Source organism: Pinus tabuliformis, chromosome 4_1 (genome assembly GCF_031772625.1).
Source record: "Pinus tabuliformis cultivar Carrire ecotype Pingquan chromosome 4_1, CPIR1, whole genome shotgun sequence".
Taxonomy (NCBI): domain Eukaryota; kingdom Viridiplantae; phylum Streptophyta; class Pinopsida; order Pinales; family Pinaceae; genus Pinus; species Pinus tabuliformis.
Window position 1 is genome coordinate 968,453,434 of NC_142303.1, and position 8,592 is coordinate 968,462,025.

Sequence of the window (8,592 nt, forward strand, 5' to 3'; positions counted from 1 at the left end):
CCTTCTCCATTTTCTTTATTTTATTCTTATCACCATCAACCTTCACAGATTCAAGCCCACTTCTTGGGAAGTAAGGTTCTTCGACCTCCTCTTGAGCTATCTAGCTTCCTCCTCCATATAGACATTGCAATTTATCCAACATTTCCTTTCCTAGATCACAACACCGTACTTTATCATCATATTTGTTATACAACCCTTTCATGATTATTTACTCGGCTTCTATATTGAACTCATTCCCCTCTCGACATATGTAATTTAAACAAATGTATTCATTTACTACCATCAAGTAGGCTTCCATTTTGATATTCTAGAGCTCGTAGTCTGATCTAATTAAAAATGGAACTCCTTCTACTGTTAGCCAAATTTGAATAGCCATTATTTTCCTCTGATCTACTTATAGCAGTTAGCTTATTCCCGAAGAACTCTTGGTTCTAATACTAATTGTTGGAAACAATTTTAATATTGAGAGGGAGGGTGAATCAGTAATAAGGTCAATTTTCACTTCTATGGAAATTCCTCTTTAATCATTCAAATTTGGCATAGATTATATGAGCGAAATCACTGGTAAATAATAACTGTATCCATAGCAACCAATAAAATCATACACGTGATGAGCAGAAAACACATGAGACACAAATGTTCAATGTTGAAACCCTTTTGGGAAAAAACCACTAAGCTTGTTGTTTTTATTGATGTAAAATAACAAAACCTACTCTATTTAATCAATTTGTTTGTGATCCACCACTCATAGGAAGCATCAACTCCCTTGTATTGTTTTCTAGCACCCACTAGTGGGAAGCACCAACTCCCTCCCTTTGTAGACACCTGATCAACTTATGAAAAGCACCATGTGAAGAACTAACTTCATAGATTTGTTGCAAGCACCAACTTGCAACATCTTGGTTTTATCCAAGAACCAACTTGTAGAAGGCACCTACCACCAAGATTTCTTCAAACACCCACTAGATATGGAAGCACCAAATTCCTGTATGTAGGCTCCAATCCACACTCAAAACATACCCTTCTTCTAATTATAATTGGAAACCATTTTTCTTGATATACTCTTTATTATTCTCTGCCCTTGGTCCATGAAACATAATGTCCTCTACTCACTCTACAACATCTCATTTTTAACTCAAAACCCATGTAACACTTTGTCTTATGTTCTAGACCCTCTACTCTCAAGACATACAGTCAGCGCTTGGCCCATTTTATTCCATAGTCTCTTCTCAACCTCTTTTCTTGGTAGGCTCTTCTCAGTTATTCACACAACAACATAGACTCTCGAGGTTTCTTTCCACTACATAGGAACTATCATCCTCTTTTATACAACACAGGCTTACCCAACCTTTCCTCAACAATGCACTCAAACCCACAACACTCTCCACACATCTAACTGGAAACTATGCGAATTTCCCAAAGTTTCTCAACTACAATCTTGGGTTTTGTTCCTCTCCTACAATAGGAATGATGCTCTCTCTATTGACCACTATCTTAACATTCACGATTCCCATGTGTACCTCTGCATGGCACTCCTTCCTGCTATTACATTTGATACTTGAATTCTTCCATTGCATTAAACCAAATAATGAGCACGAGAGTCTCTCCATAGTGATAATTAAAAATTAGTCAACCTACACACTCCAATGAGGCTCTCCATGCTTATTCGTGGCTAACATGGCTTGACAAGTACTTCAGCATGGTTTCTTTATTCTTCATTTATTACCTTGTAGCATGCATGCAAGATCAGGGATGACATGCCCCATTTCACTGATACACACCATTTAAATTATCTTGCACAATCGTGGGCATTTGTCCCTTAGTGCAACAACCTCTGTCTCTATCTCCTGCCTGTCAAAGTTTCCATTGACTCCATCAACCCACCTTACTATGAAAACATAATCTTTATTTGTCAACTCGTTCCTTTTCCACACACCTATGTGTTGTTATATCAGATACCCTACATATCGTAACTTTTTTTAAATTGGTATTACCAAATTATGATATTTTGATCCTGACCTTTAGCCTCTTCTAGTTAGCCTGATTTTACACCATGGGATGAGGTGTTTTGACTGGAAACTTTCTACTCCTCTATATTGTAGTTTCGGAGCTCCAACATATCGTAACCTTTTATTAATGTGGCCTATGAAGTCGCGAGTACCTGATTGGCCTTTAACACCTTTTTATTAGCCCCTTTCACTTTTCACCATATGATCAGGTGCTATGACAGACGACATAGAACATAGGTGCTAAGGCACTCAAGGTCCCGCAAGGAACCTATATCCTTGTGTATTTTCTCTCTGCTCTTGGTTACATGAGATTCCACAACCAAGCACCATTCAACATCAAAAGGTCCCTAGCATTGAGAATTTATTCAAAAATAATTATAGAGGACTTACGAAATTCCAACCTCTGATATTTAGACCTCCAATATGATTTCATGCTCTCATCATAATCTCCACATGGTGTTTCCTTAATGGTGATGCATGTCACTTGGATTATCCCAATTATGCCACTCAGTCGTGTTGAATCTTCTTGACATGTGTCCTCCATACTACCACATCATGCTGACATCATCTGCCATCGTCAACTCCCAAGGGCCAATCACCTGCTGCCATGTGTCCTGTTAGATGAGAGAGAAAGGTTACCAGGCTCTTTGGTTTTTCAAATGAATTCCTTTATAATTTTTGTTCCTTGCCACCCTCGATGCTTTTAAAGAATTCAATTAACAAAAAGTTATTAGTTTCCAACCTTTGATGTTCTAACCTCATGAAGTTTTGAATTTCCGAGAAACGACCCCTTGGAATTGGAACTTTCACAAAAATTAATTACGATGGCATGATGAAATCCCCGACCTCCGATGTTCCTAGGTTCCAAAACTCCGAGGGTTTTATGTTCTGCCTACTCATATATGTATCCCTACTTCAATATTATGAGGCTTCGACCTTTCATATTATTCATTTCAATATTTTGGCCTTCCAAGATTCATCCCTTTTGACGTCCTGAAATTTTGGGTCCAAAACTTGGCCTCCTCCCAAGGACTTCAAAGTCCTTACTTCGGTTGTCAATAAATTTTGATCATACGACCCATTCATGGACTTACACATACAATTGAAAATATATTTATGATCACTAACCAACTGTGCTAACTCTCAGAGTATCTAATCTAATATCCTGAGGAAATGTCCTCCAAAGTATTTGACTCAAAACCATCATAACCATTATTTTATGGCTTCTCCAATAAGCCTTCTATTATGATGATTCTCTATATAGAACTACAACAACCACGGGACCCCCCCACAACCATATTCATCATTTTACGACTTCACCAATTAGCCTACTACTATGGTGACTCTCTACCAGAGATTCGAACAACCATGGGAATCTCCCTCAACTTGACACGACAAGCACATCAATGCTAATATCTACTACCTTCACAACTAGCCCAGTAGACATCAATGTTGTATTGCCTAACATCATGCTAGCACATACATCCATGTTCATCTGGTTGACATCAATGCCAACACACTTGATAACTGTCAGGAAATTCCCACTACCCAACTTTATCTCTCATTATGCCTATTGACGTCAACGCCAACACACTTACGTCCACTAGCTAAACAAACAATGCCAATTGCCCAAGAGTCTTCTTATCAATATCATAATTTGAGAGAAATTTTTCCTGATGTGTTGGCAGCTTATGCAAATTGTCTAAAAGAGAAAGAGGCCATTGGGGTCATCCAATCCAAATACACATTCTTTTCTCTGCATTCTTCGTCGTCATAATCTAATGAATATTCACTACCTAATCTGTCGATGAGGTTGTTAGAAATAATAACTGTATCCTCCTCATACCCCTCATTAAGTGGTGGAATATGATGTTCATGTTATGTATCGTGTACGGATTCTTCCAACTCTTCAAGGGTGGAAAATACTAAAGCTTCCATTATAGAAACTAATACACTAGTACTCTTTGTTTATTTCTTCTTCAAAAAGTGTGGAATATTCTACACTCTAGGGATTAATCTGATGGACTTTCCATATTGATAAGTTATGCATTGAATTGACTAGATTTTCTCATAGGTGACCTCACAGGTTGATTCTAGACATGACTCAGAATATCCTCCTCCTTCAGGAATAGGATTCAAAGTGTTTCTCAAAACATTTCTACCTCATCTCGAAGAAGAATTATTTGGGTGTGGGGAGTTATTAGTCATAAAAAATTGGCCACCCTCCTTCTAGTGTCGTAATGTTGATGATGTTGGAAACCATTAGCTTACAGGGTATCTCCCTGATATAAATTCCCCACTATACCTCAAATATTTTGGTGTAGGAGTGCCATCTAAAATACAACCTGACTATATTTTTACTTAAATCTGTACCTGGGCTTTAGATGTCAGCATGGGAGAGAAGCGTAAGTGTCCTTTTGAAATCGCAAGCTAGTGTGCCTTGTGAATGTTCAGTTTTCAATGTATCAAGGTTCTTATAATGGAAAGGGAATATTAAGTGAGATGTTAGGAGAGAAGTAATAGTATTATCCTAATGGAGACACCCACAAATAAGTAAGACATGTTTAACATCAAGTGAAATAGTTCACAAGGATGTGATGATCATTATAGCATAACAACACATTCCCAAAAAGGAGCACCGAAGTAACTAAAATAGTTCAATTAATCTAGTACCAATGGAAGAAAACAAGAACCATAAACATTTAAAGAATAATCTTAGAAACATTCACAATCCATGTGTTAAAATGTGTTTCCCTAGAAGGATTCAACATTAAGCAAAAGTCCCAAGATACATAAATGCAATGAACACCACTAGCTCCGTGAATCTTTAGTTCATACATGACTCTTGGACTTCCACTTACTTTTATTTACAATGATTACAAAAATACATCATGATTTCCACATCATCACGTGATGAAACTTGACATGTCACTATCTTTGATGACTTAGACTAATATTGACTAATGACATGAACACTCTCTAGTGGTGACATGGATTCTAGTTGTATTTTTGTTCTTTGACCAGATTCGATAATTGATGTCCTTACCCTCTAAATGGTCTTTAATTTAATGGAGTCTCTAGCGTTTCTCTTATCATCAAGATTCAATTGTATTCTTCGTTATTTCCAATCTTCCTTTATTTGGTATCCTTGGCAAATATTCCTCATGGGTGCTTTCCATAGTGTTTCTGGGATACCCGTGTTTGCAATCACTTATGTCGAGTAACTATCAACCAGAAAATATCCTATTTTACCATGATTCATGCATATTTTCTATTTAAACAATTCCGATGTGCTCAAGAGGAACAAAATTGGTTCAAGGGCACATGGGCGCACTTTGAAAGGTTTAAGGGCTAAAGAGGAGAGGCTTGGAAGCTTCGACATGTGCTAATGCACTCAAAGGAAGAAGACACTCAAGACAGGGTGAATGGCGCAAGTCTGAAGGATAAAGGGTGGATCTTTGGGCCTCCAAAGTGTGTTATGCAATGAAGGGGCTGATGGAGGGTTGATGGTGCACTCTTGAAGTCTAAAGGAGGAAGGATTCAGACCTTCGAGGTGTGCTCATGGACCAAGGAATAAATTAAGGATGGAAGTTTATCTTAAAGTTTAGAATCTCTAGTGAATCTTACTACTCCCTAATATGAAAACTGTAAAATGTTTGACAATATTTGTATAAAAATATTTATATTTATAATTATTTTATATTTTTCAATATACAATTTTGGCGATTTTTAAGGTAATAAAATTTTTTAATACAATTTTTGGGTGAATTGTTTTAGAAAGAAATGGCAACTGGAAATTTTATTTTTGGAAAAATCATTGGAAATTAGCCCACCTACAAATATTAACTCATAAATTTTCCCATGATTTGCTCAAGAGACCCAAGAGGACACAAGGCTCAACCTTGAAGGCTAAAGGCTATGGAATTATTCCTTGAGAGTGTTTTCATGTGATGAAGGAATCAAAGAGGGCATATGGTACATCAGGAAAGGTTGAAGGGTGAAGCATAAGGCCTTCAGACTGCACCAATATGCTCAAGTAGGGTGTGCTTATTTGAGTCGAAGGAGTGCGCTCAAGGAAGCCTTGGTCTTTTGAAGGGTGCAATTCAGAGTAAGGAAAGAGAAACAGGGTTGAGGAGTGTGCCTAGTTCCCTTGGAGGGAACACCGGGCAGTTCAAAACAATGAAGGATTCCTTGTCAAATCTTTAGAGTCAAATCATGCACTCTTAGCCTTAATGAGTTCACTTCAAACCAGAAATTTGTCCAAGTATCGGATATGGGGCATGAGGTGAATAAGATGATTTTATAAATAGAACCAACTGTGACGTACACTAACTCATCAAGAAAACTTGGGAAAACTTGAAAAATGGCAAATATTCATTGAAATGCCACTTTGTAGACATTCCCAAAGTATAACAAGTGATGTGTGTGCAACTGCGACCCAAGTGTCGTTTTACGATAACAAAGATGTTATGACCACAAACTGCACTAAAAGATGTTTTAATCAATGTGACAACACTTGACACAATCCAAAGACACTTGAGACACATAGTATAATAGGAAACAACACTTGATAATCAAAACGACTCTAGATACAACAATGATGGTAAGATCCAAAATTTAGCTCCGAAAAAATTTTGGATGGTGTCATAACAATGAAAAAAGGACCTAATAGGGCCATTGAAGAATACAAAGAGGATTTGTTCTACTACATATAGATTTGCATTACCAACATCAACGAACTCTTATGATGAATTCCATCTATATTTTCTCAAAAGGTATATTTCTAGTATTGATTAGGTGATTGATTGACATCTTATACAAGTGGAACTTGAACGATATTTATAGGTATAACCAGTACATATTTTGGATAGGATGATCAAGGTCTTCCAGGATAAGGAATTCGACATGGTAAAGGTATAATGGACCCTTCTCAATAGACATGAGGCTAATTGGGAGCAATAAGATGTCATGAGGGGGAAGTACCCTCAACTTTTTAAATCATGAGTTGTGTATGTATATATATATATATATATATATATATATATATATATATATATTTCACTAAGGATGTTACATAAAATAAGAGCTGGAGGAAAGTAATACCCCTTCTCGTTTATGATGTAAATATATATACTTGCATATTGTTGAACTTCCATGACCCTGTTGTTTGGGATAGAGTCTTAAATCTTTGACGCTACCAAACCATGAATCACAATGAAACTACTTTGCACAATGGAATATAAACAATATTAAATCTAGTAGTGCACAAAATATAGACAACTTTTTATAATTTTCTACAATAACCCAAATTCATTATATTAATCTAACTTAATAATATAAGATACTTTGACCATGTGGCTGATGTAGCCTGCACTAATAGCTCCTCTCAGTTGTACTGTATACCATCCCAGTCCTTTGGCTCCCGATATGCAGCTCATGCCTTTATCAATGCTCTAACCCCATATAACCACTGAATCTCGGTTATCCAATCTGCTCGCTAGTTGATCATTCATTCATCAATGCATGAACACATCAAGAATATGATTGAGTTACTCACAATTCCGTTTGTGAACAACTTCGAACATCCCATTATTTCTCCTCAACTACTTAGGGACTTCAACCCACTATGGTATTCTTGTGTTGCTCCAATGAAGACCAAAATAAGGCTTAGAGTGTTGCCACCTATCACTTCAAGATGTCCATCACCGACAATGAACATGGGCTAGGAGGACTACCCATCATCCACTATAGAATTCCTTCTCCACACATAAGTCTATGATTGCTCAGATACCCCTTTGGCTTATCAAAACCTTCAGCTCAACTTATTACACTCAAGAAACCACCTAATTCCATCAAGACAGTCAACACTAGGCTCCAACTTGGTCACTACCATGTTGTCCTCCAACAAACCATAAATGCCCAATCCACATCCACGCTTGGTCCACTCTAACACTACCCTCCAATACACAATAGGTGACCAGTATTGTTGTAGCATATCCTCCTAGTTAGGGAACCCAACACCTATGGAGACCCTTCCACATGGCTATTAAGAAAATCCTCAAATATGCCTTTCAAAGGACACCAATGACCTACAAGTCACATCAACTCAAGAGGACTAACATTTATTCGGTAAACTCATTCTTCTCCCCTTAACACATGTACTACCATTGATGAATTTCTCATCATGGTGTCCACAACTATCCTAATCTAGCACTATCATCCACCTAACATCCAACTATTACCAAGGAGTCATCTACAACCTCAACCTCTTGTTGCATCCTTGCCTTGGGATCTATACATTCATACGACTACTTAGGGCACACCATACAACCTTAACCCTTGCTCCAAACCTACGTGTCCTCCTCTAACTAGGTTTTCACCTTTCTTTTCCTTCTAAGCCGTCAAAACATTTTATTAGGGCACAAGGCTCCTCCTCAACGCACACTAGAGCCACCTTCTCACAAAAACAGGTTGAATCTCCCCCAAACTCAAGGAGAATTCCTTTGTTTAGGTTGTCACTTCCCTTCAGTTGTTGTGGCTCAGTGAGGGAAAGCTCACAAAGCTTCATGACCCTACAAATAAC